The following is a 20898-nucleotide window of genomic DNA, read 5'->3' on the forward strand; positions in this document are numbered from 1 at the left end:
GACAAAATATCAAATAACATAGATCTTTCTCTGACTTTCTAAGACCTCATTCTTAAATATTCTATAAGGGTTTCTTGTTATAAGAATTCTCGTGCTGCAAGAGCTTTCTCAATTGAAAGTTATATGGTTTATTGGAAAAACCCTTGTAGTCACTAAGTGTTCCTTTACCATGTTTATTATCTGGTTCTGAAATCTTTGTTTATATTTCCTTCACCTTATTTTCTTGTTGAGCTCTATTATTTTCATCAGAGACAACATTTAGATCCTCACCTATCAACATACTTTCATATTCATTCAGAAAAATTATTTACTAAAATTAAACCCATTACCTTAGCATCTGCAACTTCCTTCATCCCAAGTTCACCAAGAATTACATTTTCTTTTACCATCTCAAGTCCACCTCCCTTCATTTCATTAGAAAAATTGTCCCTCTCTTTTTCTCACAGAGACAAATCTACCTTATCTTCCTTTGTGACAACCTTTAATTATTGTCCACCTTCATTAGTTGCAAAACCTACATTCACACCAACTTGGTTAGATTTATAATCACGAAGTTCTCTAGCCTCATCCTCTATCATTATCTTCTTTTGTTTTTCTATACTTTCACACAATCAATGACCCTTTCAATGAATCTCATATCCTCATCTTCATCATCATATTCACCAAGGAATTCTCCTAGTTCTAGTTCAGAGAGGTAAACATTTTGTCCCTCATACATAGTTTTCCCGACTACTTTCTTCTATAATGATACACTCAAACTATGCTTTAGCTTCTATTGTAGCATAGGCCATTTCACCTTTTTCCTCTTTAACCCTAGTTCACAGAGTTAAACATTTTGTCCCTCATACATAGTTTTCCCGACTACTTTCTTCTATAATGATACACTCAAACTATGCTTTAGCTTCTATTGTAGCATAGGCCATTTCACCTTTTTCCTCTTTAAAACCATGGAGAATGTTAGGGGCTAATATTCGCAAGTGGGTTAATTTTCCATGATTTTTCTAAAAAAAAATATTCGCCAATTTCCATTTTTTTATAAAAATTACTCACCCAAATTTTACAATATAAAATTATTCTACCTTAAAAATCGCCAACATTATATAGAGAGTATATATAAAATTGTTATAAATTTGAATAATTTTACAAATATATCATAGTTTTCATATTAGGGACTAGTGAGATTCGCCAAAGTTTTTAAACTTCAAGATAATTTTCCATCCTTAAAATTCTCCATGTTTAACACCCAAACATGATTTTGGTCTTCTTTAATTTCTTGTAGTAGTTGAATTACTATATTGATAATTTCCTTTATCTAAACAAGTTCGCCATCAAATTCTCCTTGATTCATCCTTCACCTTATGCCATTGATTTTAGCATCTTCTTTACTTTTTTTTTGGGTTGCACTTGAAAATTTATAATAACCATCAGTTTTCCTCTTTCTTCCAACTTTAAGAGAATCATACGACTCATTGTGTGTTGCAATCACGCCCTAGTAACAAATCTTATCCATTAACTCGTTACCCTAATATGTCACCAAACCTTATCTATAGATTTTCCTTTTGGTATTCTTATGGTTCTCTCCTCTAAAACATCCTAATCACTCCTTGCTCATCTGGGCTTCTACACATACTTCTCACCTCTTGGGAACTTCACTTGTTCTCTTGAATTTTCTTACTACAAGGGTTTTTTTCCACAACTCTCTTCCTACTACTACTACTTGTAAGTTATCAACTTCTACTCTAGGTTTAAAACATAAGAACATGTTTACCTGTTGGGTCTCCACAACACTGGTATCTTTTTTCATTCAAGAAAACCATTGGTTCACTCTTGGTTGTGAGAATTTCCACCATTTCTTCTTCAATCATTTCTTTAATATGCTTGGACTACAATTTCTCCGAATTTGATTATTTCTTGGTTTGGAATCTCCTCAATTTTCTCTATCCTAGTTCTGTTCTTTCCCCAATCATTGTATTGAAGTTATAATTCCCTATTTTTCCTATAATGTTTTAATGCTACCTAGAACCTCTACTTTCCATAAGCTCCCTTAGTATGTGGTTACAAGAAATTGAAAATTCTTATAATTAAACTATAGTTTAAGACACAAACTGCATTTCCATTTATTAACATGAAAATATATGATGATCTCATCATCTTACCATATGATAGAATCTAATACACTTAGCTTCATTCATGCTTACTTGATTTATCAACTTGTAACTAATTCTTAGAAATCATATAATTCCCATTACAAAGATTTATAGTGTGAGAATGTTTATTCAAGAACTCAATTCAATTTTTCACCAATTGGCTACACATTGGATCACCATTCAAATAGCATTTTTCCAATGGTTAATTTACCAACCATCTCAAGATCCAAATATAGTGATTTTTACCCATTTTCCAATCTTGACCATGAGTTGGGAATGTTCCTTAACTCACTCTCTCGCCCACAAATAATATCCTAAATCTCCTCGTTTTTTAGTTGAAAACCTCCTCTAATCACTTCCTTCATCTGTTAATTCCAAAAGAGAATTGTTGTGCTTTTACACCACTCTAATTTAACTAGCCTAGCTCAGGTCTACTTCTTCGACTTTTCATCTTGCATGAGCCACTACCCCAATTTCTATATCACTGCACACCTACAATTCATGGACCATACCCAAGTTTTTGTTCAGCTTAGACACCTTATGTTTACCAAACTTAAGGGCTTGTCCTCATGGGATTTTCCTTTCCCACTTGCACCCATGCAACCCTGGTAATAATCAAGCATGTTTGTGTGAAGCGAGACCTCCAATTTATAGATGTGATCAATCAAAAGAGGTCGATGGTACTCGTGAATTGCGGGATGGGGGGTGGGTGACCTTTAATGTCAGCAAAGGGGGTTGATTTTCACTTTCGATTCTGGCCCGAGGTTCTACCCTATTAGTTAAATTATGAATATTAGGAAAAGGAGGCTTGAGGAATCTTATCGATTGAGGGTCGAGGACCTGGCATCAACAAGGCAAGGTATCCAATCGTGGTTCTAATCTCTTTTGGATCATGTTCCAATGTCATCATAAGTGGGAATGATTTTTGCGAGTTATAATTCCTTTTGTTTCACCAACCTCTATTTTTCACTCTGCTACCCGATTACAAATTCCACTAGTTAGGACTTGGCCCACAATTTTTCTTCAACTTTGGTTCCCTCGGTAGACATGCCAAAATTAAATATGTGATCTATACTAATATATAGAAATGGAGGGTTTAGGTTCTCAACCATCATTTGGGAGTGAAAAAACTCAACATAGAGGGACTCACTTTAGTTTCAAGAAAATATGTAACACTCGTTAAAATTAACAGAGAGACAGTCACCCCTTCAAACAAGGAATCAACACATGTTCAAATAGAGGAATCAAATGCATAAGAAATAACTAAAAGTACCTTAAATTAGTTTATATCTCATAAATATATATGTATAGAGAATTTACATGGCTGGTTTACTATGGGCTCTCATCTACCTTTGTCGGGTTTCCTTTCTCTGATATCCCTGAGTTATACTCCCCTCTCGCTGATCGAATTCTAAATGTACATATAGATATAACTCATACTGGCTAGAAAATATCCCAACAAATCAAACATAAATTGGACATCATTCCCAACATACTAACACCTCAACCTAGAAATTGCCACTTTTATAAAGGCTCACTTAGGCAAAGAAACAACTCTCCAAAACAACCTTTCAATCAAGATTCTTTCTAGAGTCAAGACATTTGTAATTGCATCAAAGACCCACTCTTTATAATTTATAGAAATTACATTTGTCATAAATTTCTTTCCCTTTGGAAATTTCATGACCCCCTTTGGGACTAGGTAAAGATGGTTGCCTAAAGGTTGATTCTTATGCATCAAGAGGGGAAACCTTGGGCTGCACCATCAAAAAGACCCCAAGGGAAATTAAATCGTATTTTAAATTCCTATGATTGAGGATGGGCCTTTCCATTTGAATAAATTTTTAAGTGCATGGCTATAGAGAGACTATTGATGTCTACTCCGATGGAGATTATATTTCAGTCTTCAAAAATTGAACAATTTCATTCAGGCCAAATTCCCCTGGCAATTGTTAGAGGGAGGAATTTATTCCCTTGGTTTTTTGTGACTTACATCCATATTTTTTAATTTTCTTCAAATTAAATGGCATCCTAAAGGAATTGTTTGTTTTCTAATTGGCTTATCTCTTTTGCATACTTCCTTTGAGAAAAAGAAATGTATGAAAAGGTGGTTGAATGATTATGATTCTACCTTGCACAAGGGACAATAGCCTTGGCCATGAAAATATTGTTTTTGCAAGTTGTCCCAAGTAGGAGCCTATTTTTAGAACCATGTAAACAATTTAGATTTGGAGGAAAATATAGTTTCCAAAGCATTCCCTCCCAGCATTAAGGGAGTTCAAGAGGAGAATTTGTTGTAGTAAGTATCATATACACGACTTAAGGAGAAAAAAATCCCCTTGGACGCGGGGTCCAGATAATACTATCTTTTGAATCTGAAATAATAACATTTGAGAATTTTAATCCTCTGATGAATGTTATCCAAGCTTCAAATTTCTCACCTCCAAGATGAATTGGTGTCCTAAAATGGTCAGGGCAATTTCTATCTAATTCAATGTATACCATGCCTCTTCATCCAGTATATGGATAAGAGGGTTTGAAATCTTGTGCTAGTGTTGACTTCCTATACAAGAGTCTTTGTCAATAAGAATTTGTGTAGCACTCCCTACCTTCCAGCTGAGAAAATCGTTAATTAATGGATTTCTTTTGATGATTTTCTTTCATATTATGGAGCCATTTTTGGCAAGATTTGATTCAATCTAGAGTGGAGAGGGGTATGATATATTTTTACTCAGTGCTATATGCCCAAAGGTCCTTGTCATGGATGATATTCCATTCCCTTTGGGGGCTAGGTATTTTGAGAACAAAACCATATTTTTTTAAGCCCCATTGACCTTGGTATTTTGGGATGACTATGTACTTCTACGATGGGATAGAAAAGGTAAATTTTTCTTCCCTGTTTGCCAAAATAATTTTTTTGACAATCTGTTTAAGTTTTTGTATAATTCCTAGAGGGATCTAGGTTAATGAAGCCCAAAACACTTGGAAAGCTTCCATAGCTTATTTAAAAAACATCAATATCCATGCCCTTGAGATCCATTTATTGCACCAGATTCATTCTTTCTTTTCCATATTTTGCAAAAGCCATCTCTAGTCCGATTTGAGATATTTGAGAAGTTTTAAAGTGAAACATGGATATTTTATTCCAAATCCTAACTAATTAACATTTATGGATAAAATTTACTCCTCAAAGGCTTTCACCCTTTCTGTGATCCTCCAACCAAAGATGGAAAATTTTGCATTGTTTATCTTCATTCCTATAACATTAATGAATAACAAAGATAGGTATTTTAGAGACTGGAGGTGGGATATCCTCCCATCAAGTAAAACCAAAATATTGTCTAGAAATAGTCAAGGTGAGAGGTTTCAACATTGGCATATTTAAATCACTTTTAAATTTCCTTGTGATTTTGAATCCATTATTGCTCTGCTTAGTCTTTTTGCAACAAGGAGGAAGAGAAGGAGTGAAAGTGGATAGACCTACCTAAGGCTTATTTTTATTTGGGATAATGGAGAGGCTGCTCCATTAATTAGCAAGGTTAAATAGGTTTTGCTGATGCAGTTCATCCCCGGGTTACAAAGAACTGGTAGAAGCCTATATAAATTAAGAGGATTCTTAGGTATAACCAACTTACTTGATAAAAATATTTTGAGAGATAAAATTTATATAGAATCTCTCTTTATTTCTTAGTTCCTATAGAATGAATGCCTTCTTCGGAAAGGATAATGGCATCATGAATATCATGATTTTGGAAGAATACAATTTTTTCTAGAGAAATGTGATTATACAAGACGTCTTTGAGGTAGAGGGAAATGAGCATTGAAACGATCTTGCAGATAGAGTTAGACAAAGAAATCAGATGAAAGAGGTAAAATGATGTAGGTGAGTATGATTTTGAATTAAAGTGGAATTAAAGGGGGAAATAACTTGTCATGAAGTCATTCATTATTCCATTATAGAGAGAAGGCCATCTACTATAAAGTTATAACATTCTAGGCTCAACTCAATAAGGAGTCCATTTGACTTGGGGTTTTTCTTCTCTAGAAACTATATAAAACTATAGCTCTTCTTTTGTGACCTTAGGCATTAAGGAGATGTTACCTTCGCAGTTTATAAATCTTGGGAAAATGTTGATCACATTTAGTACTTGTTGTATGGTGGTTCTCTGAGGAGTAGAAAAAATGCCCTTAAAATAATTACATCCTTCTACTAAGATCTTTGAAGGAGGTTGCAAGTGAGCCAATATGGATTTTTGATCTCCCAAATACTGTAAATAGATATCCTTTGGTTTGAAATATTGTGAAAGTACATGGTGTTGTCATCCTCTACGTGTAGCGAGATGGATCTACTCTTCATCCTTCAGTCTTTTTCCTTTCCTAGGAGAAATTTCTCTTTTATCCTCCAATCCCTTTATCTCTTCCTTTTGACCCATTGTAGCCGTCTCTTGGATATTTTTCTCATATATTTTTCAATTCAGCCTCAATTTTAGCCAGGTATTTGTTGTGTGCTTCTTCTTCTTCTTCTTCCCTTGAACACTTAATAATGAATTAGTTTGACATTTCTATGATTTGGTGGGATTGTATTGTGGGGAGGCGGGAGGGGCCGATTGGGACTCTAGGGAAGAGGATTAAAAGGGGATCTAGTTGGATTTCAGTGATTCAATAAAAGTTGGGTTTTCAAGCCCAAAAGGATTAAGTTTGAAGGGAATTAGATGCTTGGAGAGGAAGAGATCTAAACTTAGGAGAATGGGATTGTGATCAAAATACCACCAACCATGGATCTTTAACAAAACTTAGTGCTACAGTTAAGGAGGGCCTTTAAAATGATGAAATGGTCTAACATTTTGGAAATTCGATAAGATCTTGTCCTATTTTTTGACCATGTGGGCGGAAGCTTGGTTGAAAGGATCTCACAAAATTCCATCTCCTAAATCAAATATATAAATAATTTCATTAGTGGGTCAATTATTGCATAGGTTCCCTAAACATCAATAACTCCGAATGTGAAATTTATGTCCCCTTCCATGGTAACAATTCCATAGTCCATGTAAGGGAGTCTAGGAATGTTTGACCAATAAACCTCATGATTTGTAAAGGGACCATACACATTATGAAAAGGAAGGCTTTGTCCATTTCTCTAGAGAAAATGGTAATGGAAAGCCATGATTTGAAGGACTAGGTCGAAATTAAACGAACCCATCTAGTGTGTCATCTAGAGACAATAACCCCTAATATCCTAATTACATCCAAAGCAAGAAAACACCAATACCAGAGAATTTATTTGAGAGATGAAATTTCCTTTATTACTTCAACCATATACTCTTGTAAGAGTAGGATGTGAGGGAGTGGAGGTACGTTAGTCATTTCATAGCCAGTTTTTATGAGGGGTTGGTTAGTCCCTTGTAATTGAGGGAGAGGAACTTCATTTAGGAAATTTTGTAGCGATAGATTCCCTAAGAGCTCAACTAATGGAATTTTGTTTTCTAGCATTGATTTCTAAGTGACCCATGCTGTCAGAAATAGATAGGATTCCATTTCCTCCTATACATGATGATTTTTGAGTTAACACTACGTAAAAAAGCCCTAGTGTATTCAAAATTTCCTTGAAGATTTCCTCAAACCAAAATATTAGGGAAAGCACTAGAAGATGAACCTAGATGGGCATCATTTTTTTTTTGGATTTCACATCAAAATCTATTGTCCAGGGTTTCAGATGGAGTACCCAATATCTCCCGAACCATTTTTCATTCAAACACCTTTGTGCATCCTCTTTTGTCTTTGTCAGATAACCCTCCAACCCTTAACTAATATCAAGCATTTTGGGGCATATCCAAAAGACAAAAAAATGTTTTGCTCTATCCACCTATAGAAGAACCATGGACACTCTTTTGCTAGCAAAATGCCAATTCATTTTCCACACTGAGAATCTCAATCAATTGCACACCCTTGCCTAGAACTAGGGAAGGCTCCTCTTTCTTTCTTTTGATGCACTTCCTCTTTTGTCTTGGTGGATCATCAACAAGTGGAGGTGAGAGAATCAAGAACCTAGGGTTTTTACCATCTCTGCTTTCAATGTCTATTGTGAAAAGGTTGCACAAGAAGCTAGAAGTTGAGCTATAAAACTAACGACTAAAGATAAGGTCTGATGAAGGAGATCTACTATGTAGCTATCAAAATACTAAGTTAGTAGAATATAGTGGGGAGTGAGCAGAAGAAGGAGTCATTGGATGATAAGTTAAGTCTATGAAAGGGGGAGGGGTAATTTTGTCACTTGTCAGAGGGAGTGATCTATTTGGAGTTGATTTGGTCATTATTGTAGGAGGTGGGGTGGAAATTCATGAAAATACCTTGTACTCCTCCCTTCATCCTTCACTTGGAGAGCCCACTGATGATTTCCTTTTTGAAAAAGTAGTGTTATTCAACTATGCGCCAAGGTCCTTTGAGTGCTACAAGGTTGGGGTGGAGATATCCAAATGATTTGCCCCCTATTGGGGTCCTTAGAAAAATCCACCTTGTCTTCATGCATTTTGTATGAATTGGGGGAATGGAAATATGTGGAGTGCACTGAAATGGGGGAGGGCCTAAGGCCCTTCAACGCTCGCAACTTGAATTATTTCATTTCGCATAGCAAAACTTAAACCCTGACACTCCATTAACAAATTCCAATTATTGATAGCTATATATACTAATTGATAATTGGTGGATTAAAATAAGACCAAACAATTTATATCAACCACATTGACTAATGTAATTATACTAGTTGATAAATTAGTATTGACTACCATGACTTATTAAATATATGATAAATTTAAATAACATATATTAAATCAGCTATTAATTATTATATATACAAAATCTATAATTTAGATAAAAATAACTATATATAATATAAAATAAAAATTTATATATATATATATATATATATATTCGATTTTTTTTCCTCCCATATATGTGGATTATTTAGATTTAATCGTTAGATTCCAGCGTCAAATTATTATAATAAAATTCGTTATATCACCTGGATAAGAATTGAAATGATAAAAAAATATAACAGTCATTCCCAACGAATATCATACGTGATTTACATTCAATTTATATAGAAATTGACTTTTCGAATATTATATTTACTTCACGTACAAGTTATTTGGAAACTGAACATATACACACTACACGTTTACTTCATTCAAAATGTAATTCTCTCAAGTAGCTAAAATCCTTCCAAAAACAATTCTGTACACAAACGTAGTTTTAAACATTCTATGGATTTTCTCTTGTATTATTATGGAATAATTTTCATGTCTGACAGATGAAAGCTGCCTTACCGAGGAATATCTTGATGAAGTGAGAATCACTTGCATCCCGGGAATGCCCCCGCTGCGGCTGAGGGACCTCCCCAACTTCCTCCTAACCACAGACGTCTCGGATCCGTCTGAGGTACATTATCAGCAGCTGCATTGATAGTCAACACATTCGAAGAACTAGAAGGCCCGGTCTTAGAGGCACTCAGACTTAACTTCCGTGTATATCCCATCGGTCCTCTGTTGCTCTCTCAGTCATTCCACCGTAAAGATAACGGTGGATCTTCGGATGAATTGAGTATGTGGAAGGAAGAAAATAGCTGTCTCACATGGTTGGATTCACGGAATCCATGTTCTGTCATGTACGTTTCTTTGGGAAGCATTACAGTTTTCTCTAATCAACAACTCCTGGAATTTGCATGGGGATTGGCTTCCAGCAACCAACACTTTCTGTGGGTTGTCCGGCAAGATATAGTTCATGGTGAATCTGCCATATTGCCCAAGGAGTTCATTGAAGAAACGAAGGATAGAGGTTTGTTGGTTGGGTGGGTACCTCAGATAAAGGTACTGTCCCACCCTTCTCTGGGAGGGTTTCTGACTCACAGCGGGTGGAACTCCACGTTGGAAAGCATAAGCGCGGGAGTGCCAATGATATGCTGGCCCTTCGGTGCCGATCAACATACAAATGCGAAATTTGTTTGTGAAGAGTGGAGCGTAGGACTGCACTTGAAACAGACCGTGAAAAGGGAAGAGGTGGCAGCGCTGGTGAGGAATTTGGTACAAGGAGAGGAAGGAGTCAAAATGAGGAGAAGAATTGGAAAATTGAAGGAAAGTGCGAAGCGAGCGGTCGAGGAAGGAGGATCTTCTAACAGCAACTTAGACAAGTTACTCCACCAAATTATTCCTCAAAAGAATGCATCACATGGCAATCAGATGGTAGGAGCAGACCTTTAAAGAACTCATCTGCAGCTACAATTTGTAATGTTTCAGCACCACCTGACGTAGAATTTTACTTCATGACTGATGCAGCATCGTGATCTTCTAGCCTCGTTTCAAGCTCAAACATAGACGAGCTAAAATAAGGATACTTCGGTTCCATGTATCAGTTTAAGTCGTCCTCAAATGCATACTTATGGACTATCTGCAATACATAATAATACAGATATAGTTAACATACATGGCAACCATTTATGTGATAGCTGGATAGGAAGATCATTTATAAAACGATAATACCTTTTTATTATGTTTTAATGTATAATAAAATGATAATAAAATTAGGAGTTTTTTTTATTATATAAGTTTTTATGTTTTAATGTATAATAAAATGATAATAAAATTAAAAGTTTTTTTTATTATATAAGTTTTTTTTTCCATTTTTTATTCATGAGATCAACTATTCAAAACCAACTAATATATATAGATCTATCTTAACCATAAAAATTATAATGAATGAAAATGATGAAAAAAAATTTTGAAAAACAAATTTTAGCTCAAAAATTTTGGTCTTCCTTACAACGTTTTATATATATATATGAAATTGACTTTAAAATATGTTATTTCTTATAGATACTCAAATAAGTTATTTAAATGTTTTGGAGTATTCTTTTAAAATATAAGAGACACATTTTGTGTACCAAAGGAGAAAAATAAGCCTTTTTTTTAGTTATTTTATTTCCAAATATTTATTTAAGATTGAGAATGGTAGTTAAATATTTTTATCACATCTCTTGCACACCATACATATTTATTTATTTTTATTTTTTATTATAATAGATATTACTTTTTTCTTTATTCTCTCACACATACATTTTGAAAAGAGATGTGCCAACTCAATGATGAATATAAAATATTACATATCACACTCATAATAAGATGTTGAATGTATCACTACACAATATTTACTTAATTTATTATAACACTCTATTTTATTATTTCTATATATATGTATTTAAAATTTAAAAACTTACTCTTATAATTTTATAAATTTGTGAAAAAACATTATAAATCAAATGGTATGCTTATTTACAACTACCAATTTGGTATAACTTTAATAATTAAACAATACATTTATTTTAAGTCATAACCATTTGAAATATAAAGATATAGTTACCTATTATACCTGCCGAAAGTAGTAGGTATATAGCGATAGATGTCGCTCTCCCTAGCATTATTTTCAATCAAAACGATAATTTTAACATAAAGTTTTCTATTCATATTTTATAAACATTTTTATCAACCTATTAAATATTGACAAGTGTTTTTGCTGGCCAACCATATCCATTGAAGCCTTTGGAGTCTTATTGCAGAGAAAAAATCACTTTTTCACATAAAGCTAGGATAAAGTTAAAACATAATCAAAGATGAAGATGACTAATGCTAGCTTGGTTTAGCATTAGTTCATAATATTTTATGTTAAATTAATTTGCATGGAAATTTTTTTTATCCAAAGTTGCCTCATGACCTTTCTAGGCAATTGTGTCACCCCGTTACCATTCCAGTGTCACTGCTTGCTACAACGTGTCAGCGATTTTCTGCCACCACCTCTCAGCATTTGGTCATCTGTCACCAAACATAAACTTATCATCCCAAACATTGTGTATGTGCTTCTGCTTAACCAATTCACAAAGGTTAATGTGGCGGAGGTTGAGATTTCGCTTGATTGTCCATTAATAGAGAGCAGGTGGAAAAAGCAACACTTGGTTTCAATCTGAAAAAAATATAACTTTCAATTTGCAAGTGTTGCAAGCCCTAGAGTGGGCACGAATGATGGAATTGAATTAGGAAACAAGGAAAAGTTAAACAAGTGGGAAATTGAATCAGCAAACAAGGAAAAGGTAAACAAGTGGGCAGTAGAGCACATTAAAGCAGGGAAACCTTATTGTTTTGCTTGGTAATGTTTTGATTCCTTTTTCCATGTCAGAACATATCCTTCAAAATTTTTCCAATCCTCATTTTTCCCAATCATAACCTCTTGCTAGTTTTTATGGAATATCTATTTTTATATTTGTGCGAGATAATTATATTTTTACGTGCTTGTTTTATAGCTTCACATTGGATTTTCTATTTTTGCGGTTGTGGGTGCTCCAGTTGTGTCCAAAGGGAAGTCATTTTTGGAAAGTCATTGGCATAAGTATTTTAATGCTTATGTATTCAAAATGAGGTCATTTTGTTGGTCTTAAAACTATGAAGAAAGCCCAGCCCAGAGTTTCTTCTACTACTATACTATCACAACAAAGTTTCTGCTAACTACTATACTATCACAGTTACCACAGGAAAATCAGTTATACCTGGAAGTTGGAAGTCTGTGGAGATACAACTCTTAATTACTCTCTCAATGAAGTGACAAAGTAATACATAAAGAAATATGTTTTACCCTCCAGTGCTATATGGATCTTGCAATCCGTTGGAGAATATTATATAGCTTCCAAAACGTCTTAGCACCCTTCTTATGTTTTGGGTATCAACAAAAAAAATTAATGTGTACCATTAACAACTTCAAATAAACTCAACATTCAATAATAGTAATCATTCTAAAGTTTTATCTTCAATAAATCTTAGGGTAAGATGGATCCATGGATTATCAGGTCAATGTGATTGAGAACTTACATGAACACCAAATTTTACTGTGATCCAATTCGCTATTGATAAAACTCCATATATCCTCTTATGATCCTCTGCAAACGATTTCATGTCAAGTAGATCCAAGAAAAGCATTGTTGTATTCCTTGTCAAGATCATTAGTGTCACCATTTCAGTACAGGTATGCACGCATACTATCAATATCATCAATGAAAATGGCTTCATGTTGTTTGATTAAAATATGGATGCAGGATTGTTTGATTACTTTAGCTTTCTTGAATTGGTTGGCCTTAGTTTGACTAAACAAGTACTCAACCTACCAATTCCACCATTCATTGATATCTAGTTGAAGATCGAGAAGGCAACATTGGGGTTTAAGGTGAGGATGCCTTAGCAAATCAGGTGCCTATGAGGAAATAAAAACAAATAAAACAAAAATTAGATAAGCTCAACTAGCTATTTGATTGACACGCCAACCTCCCATACAATTATTATCATCCAACAAACTAGACTTGGGACAACAAAGTTTTCAAGAGGAGAATAGGAAACACATAAAATGCTAACAGAAATAAAATTTATTTCCAGACAGATTGGCTTGACGATTACCATACTTGGCTTACAGTATGGCAGTAATTGAAATGGTATGGAACATATTTTTTAATAGATAGTATCGTTGGATATTGTTGGCAGTAAAAAGAGGTTGTCTACTGAGGACTATAGACTTGTACACTATGTAAAGGGTAGCCATTCAAATAATGACCCATGCCCAAAAATTACCAACCAATCATTAAAAAAGCTGCTCAGAAACTTAAAAAATGCAGCCACACAGGAATAACTTATATGAAATGCCAGTAAGCACAATGACCCATGCCCAAAATTACCAACCAAGCATTAAAACAGCTACTCAGAAACTTAAAAAAATGTAGCCACACAAGAATAACTTGTATGAACTGCTAGCAAGCATCGATGCTTTCTGTGATGGGTTATGATTTCCCTTCACCTATATAATATAGAAAAAACAACACCTCCAAATTGGCATACTGTAGGAGATAAAATGAAAAAGCTACAAATATTTTGAAAGAATCTTTCAATGCAATACATTATTAATCTTGATACATACTACATGATTGGTTTGAACATTATCCCAAGTTATCCCAAGTGTTTGTAGACAAGCAGCAACGAATAACAAAGAAGCATAGTTTTATAACAATATTAATGTTCACGGCATCGACATTTTATCCATACACCCAAAATCACATCTCATATTCGGTAGGTATTCCACTGCATTGCAGTCTTGTTTGAGATGAAAATTGAAGAGTTGAAACTTATTTGAGATGAAAGTTGAAGAGTTGAAATCTGAGACTAAAAGTAAGGGAAGCTAAGTGTAGAGTAAGATGAAATATTTCAAATAAATAATTTTGAAAAAAATTGGAAATGCGTATAATTAAATTATTTAACAAGATTTTCTAAATTTGACTACAATTAGTAATGTTTCGTGTTTATATTTATAATTGGACGCATATTTATAATGTGTTAAAAGTTTTCTTTTAATTTAATAAATGTAAAAATAATATATAACGTATAATTTTGTTTATATTAATCTTAAAATATTTGTAAATGGATCTTAGAATGAAAAGGTGTTTATTCATTGTTTGGGTTTATAATATTAATACTAAGATTTAATATAATTTTTTTGGGATTATAATTATGGTTAATCATGGTCTAACGTCACATTGTGACAAATATTTCCTCAATATGAAAATAAATGATGGTCAATCATCATCAACCATGGTTGAACATCACATTGTGACAGAGCTTGTTTCAATATGAAAATCAATGATGATCAACCATGGTCAACCATGTTTGTTTTAGGGTCTATAATATTTATCTTAGAGTTTATATACCTTAGTATTACAATGTTAATCCCTTGTGTTAAATATTATTTCTTTGAGTTTTTAGTATTAAACCCTTGTGTTTATTAGTGCCTTGGGTTTATAATATCAATCCCTTGGGTTTATTAGTCTAAGGGTTCATATTCCGAGGGTATAATATTAATGATAGGGATTATAATAATAATCCTAGATTTAATATAAATCCATTGAGTTTATAATATAAATTTCTGGGGTTTATAATATTAATAGTCTGCTTACATTTATAATAATAATCCCAATGGTTTATAATATTGATCTCTTGGGTTTTTAATATTAATTTCTTTGGTTTATTACTATTCCCTTGTATTTTTTATACTTATTCTTGGTTTTATTAATTCCTTGCTTTATTGATCCTTTGGGTTTATAATATTAAATCCTTTGGGTTTATTGATCCTTTGGGTTTATTAATTCCTTTGTTTATTCATCCTTTGGGTTAATTCCTTGGGTTTATTAATTCCTTGGTTTATTCATCCTTTGGGTTTATGATATTAATTCTATTGGTTTCTTAATTCCTTAGGTTTATAATATTAGTCTTATTGGTTTCTTAATTATTTGGGTTTATAATATTAATTTCATCAGTTTCTTAATTATGTGGGTTTATAATATTAATAAGACCTTGGGTTTATGATTCTTTGACTTTATAATATTATAATTTTTTATAATGAACTTAGATTTTGTAACACCCATGTTGAAAATTCAATGTAATAAAAGTTAAAAACACTAACCATGATTGATGGGACATTTATTCCAAGTTGAATGTTGGGCAAGACATCCTAGGGGGTGTTCATTTGATTACTTATGGTGAAGGAAATTGACAAAGGCAATGACTAAGGCTTTGGAAATGCAAAAAGGCACTTTGACACATTTATTTATGAAAATAATGGAATTAATGAGAAAATGAAGGTGAAAGGTCATAAGATGCATGTGAGGATGAAAATGAAGGAAAATAATGGAAAATGAAAAAAATAGAGGCCTCATTCACAAAAGTATTTTGAGGATTAGTTGGTAACATTTTTTCAGTTGAGTTTTGGAGATCTCTCATTATTCTCTCTCTCTCTCTCTCTCTCGGACACTTAGAGCTCCTTGGCGCACTTTGGCATTGGAGCAAGAAAGGCAAAGAAGTCAAGAGGAAGCAAAGATCAAGGTGGGAAAGGCAGGATCAAGCAGATACAATGGGCTTCATTGTAGATATTGACTTGCATTTGTATTTTCCTAGCTAGATTTGGCATGAGTTGGATTGCATGTGGTTCTTTTCTATCATGGCATGGGTTTTGTGAGCTGTGACCATATTTTCAGCCTAGCCTTGCCATTTCCTTATAGGTTTGATTAGATGGTTTCTCTCTTTTAGTTTATGTGGGATGATAAGATTGGATTGAAAGCCGTGTAGGGCGAATATTCGAATTGACAAGCACATGGTCTGAGTGGCCCCTGAACCAAATTGAGTATCACAAAGCCATTGGCCTTGTAACCCATGAACTGGACTGTGGGTTGCGATAAAGCCATATTGTGTGCCTTAGTGGCCTAGGAATCCTTACCAGTGAATGGTGGGTTATACGTTAAAGCCAAGAGGTGGATTTTCTCTCCCTTGTGCCCAATGGTGTTGGGATGGGATGCACGATAAAGCCTGGACAGTATGTCTCAGTGTAAGGCTTAGTGATCCCTAGATTAGACTATGCATGCATGGTAAATCCTGAGAGACTAGGAGGCACTCCAATTGTGCACAATGGAGGTGGAGAACTCTAATGGCGTCCATGTTGATTGGTATTTTTGGTGTGTACTATGAGTCCCACAGTCATGCTTGGAATATGGCACGGTGGTGATTTGTTAAAGAGAGATTTGGGTTAGACAATCTATGGTAGGGTGGAACATGGTAGTCCCATCTCTGATTGGTTCATTGCATTTATTAATGATAAATTCATTCCCTTGATTTTCATGTGTAAATGTATTGATGTATATTTGGATTTTGATTTTTGATGTGTTTATGGTATTTTTGTTCTTATTATGTTGTATATATGTATATTTTATGATAACAGCTATGTAGGGCTCTCAACATGTTTTTACTTGTACATGAATGGATAATGTGTCTATGACCTAATAGATGATAGTGCAACCAATGACATGAGGGAACAATGGTTCATAGCGATTCTCAGATAAGTATGAGATCCCTACACTTAATTATGTTGTTTACACCTGTAGGTTACATGTTGATGATATGTTTGACGAAATTCCTGTCATGGCTAATAGGGGTCTTGTTATGGTCTTGTTCAACTTATTTCTTTTGCATCATTGTTTCCTTGTACTTTCACAGATTTGAAGATATCACTGCATTCTTGGTAGTGACCTAGGCTCTAGGCCTTGTTATAACTCAATATTTTCTCAAGGTTAAAGAAAGAAATCACCAAGGTAACTACAAACCACTTTTGGAGATCAGGACCTAGCCTTCCTCATGCTCAGAGAGGGCTCTCTCTTTATAATTTTACTTTGTTTTAGTTATGCGATTTTAGGCTAGTTATGAATGTTCAAGAGGTTTCTAATTTATATTTGAGATTGGGTGGTGGGATCTGCTTGGACATATGGATAAAAAGATGTTTATTAGACCATTGGGATATGGAGTCAAACAATAAGGAAGCAAAACTGGATTAACTCACTAAAGGGAACTTTCAAAGGGCAAGATAGAAAAGTTTTTTTTAATTCTTTGAGACAGAGGGGTGAGAGGGTTTCACTCAAGGTGAGAGAGCAGTTAAGGGTTCTTAGACCCGGATAATGAATGAGGAAGGAAAGGATAATTAGGATCAAAGGGAAATTAAGAATCCTTTAACCTGGATATTCATGAAATCAATCTAAACCAAAGAGAAATTAAGAATTATTTAATTTAAATATCATAAGAAAACATTCAAACGAATAACTATTAAGACAAAGTGTAATTAAACAATTTCTGAAGTAGTATTCCAGTTATAACATTTAGATTTGGAATAACATTAAAGATTATGAATAACTTGAGAAAAATGACAACAATGCATGAGAATAATTGTCTGAAATTCGCTTAACACATGAATCCTTTGAAATGTCTGATCTTTATTCATCAATCCATCTTACTAGCTCAACAAACGGTGCAATGGCCTTTTTGGTATTTTGATCAAAAAGTCTATAGAAATTTCTAGTAGATTCCACCATAAAATACTTCAAATGAAGAAGTATTTATAAAAATTCTAAACTGAAATATCTTGAGAAAATATCAAGATTGGTTTTACAAATATCTCAAATTGTTTTACATTAATAGAACTTAAATAAACGACACTCAAAACTAATGAACCTATTTGGCACTATATTTATGGATTTATGGTGACAAAGAAGTGAAATTCGAATTTGATAGCAACTCTTAATTGACGATAAGGCTTCCAAGTCACTTACTACCTCCTTCTTTTGTGCATTTTGCCCCATAAATTCTGCGAAATTAGGGTCCAGTGACACCTTTGTATATCTTAATCCGAGAGACATATGTAAAAAGTGAAAGCGTTTATTGTAGATACATATGTTATTGAGATAAACCTCTCTTAGTTTCCAAAAATGCATCTCCCGATGTTCACAATATTCTCTTCAGAAAGATGTCAAAAAAAGACTTTGCGCAGTCCAAAAAATAGGTTGTGAAGATATGCATTTATCCCCCTTTTTTAATACCTGTGCAAAAAATGAGATAGGATTTTCTAGACTTCCCTTTCAAGAACACAAACCTCCTCCAGTTTCTCAAAATGCATCTTGGATTGGCCACACTAGTTTCTGCACAATTATGACTTAAACAGGAAATTTCTGGAAAATGTACCATTTCTGTTTTGATTTCATGTTTCTTCACTTTGATTTTTCAATCTGATACACTTTTATCGATACTCTTTCATCTAATATACTTTTACTTTGATGACCTATCAATATCCTTTACTGTTTTTTTTTACTTTTACTATACATTTTAACTTTTTACTGTGTATTTCAACAATAAATTATTTAGTTTTTTATATGTATCATCATATGGTAATCAAAATTGATCATCTTTCTATATGTTTGTTCTGTTTTTCTTTTGACTGTATGCTCTGTCTGGTTCCTTTGGTTTAACAGTCAATGTCTCTATGTGAATGATTTCTTTCTATGTTCTGTGTATAACTATTTTCTTCTTCTGAATGAAGGTTTTTAAATAGATTTCCTTTCGAATCTTGGAGTAAAAAAGTTTTGTGACTAGTATCAAATTTTTTTATCCAAGCTCCGGTCTTCTACCAATTACCTGCAAAATACAACAATTTGTTAATGAAATACAGGTCTGCGAGGAGGTGACTAGAGGCTGTACTGAAACTAGCAAGAACTGTGGACAGAGTCTGGAAGGTGTTTGGGAGGGAATCCATGGTAAAATCATGTCTTAGAGGCTCAGGGTGGAACTGGAAGGGATTGATAGGTTTCACTGTGTAGCTGAGTAAAAGGCATGAAAATGAGCATTTTCAGGGTTTTAACGGGTAATCGGTAAATTGGCGCAGAATTTTATATTATGAACAGTGAGTGGTTTCGGGATTAGTGGGGAGGCGGTATCAGAGGCCATCACACCACTTTATTGAGGAGGCGGTATTTCGGTGAGCACCGAATCTACCTTAACACTTGACACGTAGCAGATGGGGGCCCGAGCAATACCACTTTATCGGGCGGGTAAAGGTTGGACATCGAATGAACCCGATATGGCTGTGGACCGTTAGATTTGGGTGTTGATGATCGGATGACATTCGAGTGACAAAGTTTCATAGATGAAATGGGCAGAAGTTTCAGGGGGGCTCGGAGCTTTAATCCGTGGAGGTTGGGATTATTTATGAGTTAAACATGGGATTAAATGATCGAATGGGGTTTAATGAAGGGATTATCTTAACTTTACCGAGAAGTGGTGAGTTAAGAGGGTTTTGTTGGGGGTATGGGATAAAAGTATAGTTTATAATTAAACTAATGGTTGGGGTATTATATACGAGATTTATTTATATATGGGAAAAGGTATATCTGGAGCTATATTATTATGTTAAAAATTAATATGAAGTGAAATGAGCGGAGTGAACATACCTCTAAGCATAATGTAATATTTGTGCATTTTCTTCACATACACTTATACTTAGGATAAAATCTTTTTGTGCGTATTTTGAATGAAATGGAATTTAGCATGGGGTTGTTTACTTTTCATAGGAAAATGGAGTTTAACGTTAGGAAAAGGGGTTTTATTAGGGTAATGAAGGGAAATGACTTTTATGAAAGGAATTCTAACACTGGATGTCCATAAGTCATTAAGCCTAGGGTCCGGTCCCATCGAAAGTCAGAGAAATGCTCTGAGACTTTATGCCTTGAAGGATTTTTAGTATTAGAACATACTTGTGGATGGGGAAATTAGTAAGTATAGGGATGAAATGAATGAGGGGAAGCCAATCGAATCAACTTGTAAACCTCTTCTTTTTATTTCTTAATTGCTCCTACACATTGAAAAATATGATTAAGCATGATAAATGTGCTTTTGTCCAATCAACTTTATACTTCAGCAACCTTTCTTCTACTTACCCATTACTCACCCTAACATTTTTTCTTCACTTATTTTGGTGCATTTAAGCTAGCAAACCCTTTTCTTTCCTTTTATTTTATAAAACAAACTATCTATTTCTAAACTTATATCTTCCAAGGGCTCATATTAGACTGATGAGCTCCTTTCATTTTCTCTACCTATCTAATGATTTGCCAAGATTAAGCTGTTTGGTCAGATTTTATTCTCTAACTATAAACATAAAATTCAAAGCATGAACTAGTCCAGATTAAGCAGTTTTACTACCATGGGTTGTTTCGTGTATGATAAGCTGCACACAACCATTATTTGCAGAAGAAGTAAAATAGTAGTGGCATTTACACTTGCACACTTTCATGATCTATTTTTGTGTTTGG

The 20898-nt window shown here is 33.9% G+C and overlaps 1 pseudogene; it reads left to right on the forward strand.

Annotated features, from left to right (window-relative positions):
• Positions 1-9805: 9805 nt before the first annotated feature.
• On the forward strand, positions 9806-10399 carry LOC149254331 (7-deoxyloganetin glucosyltransferase pseudogene; annotated as a pseudogene).
• Positions 10400-20898: the final 10499 nt, after the last annotated feature.

The sequence above is a fragment of the Pinus tabuliformis genome, chromosome 7 (genome assembly GCF_031772625.1).
Source record: "Pinus tabuliformis cultivar Carrire ecotype Pingquan chromosome 7, CPIR1, whole genome shotgun sequence".
NCBI lineage: Eukaryota > Viridiplantae > Streptophyta > Pinopsida > Pinales > Pinaceae > Pinus > Pinus tabuliformis.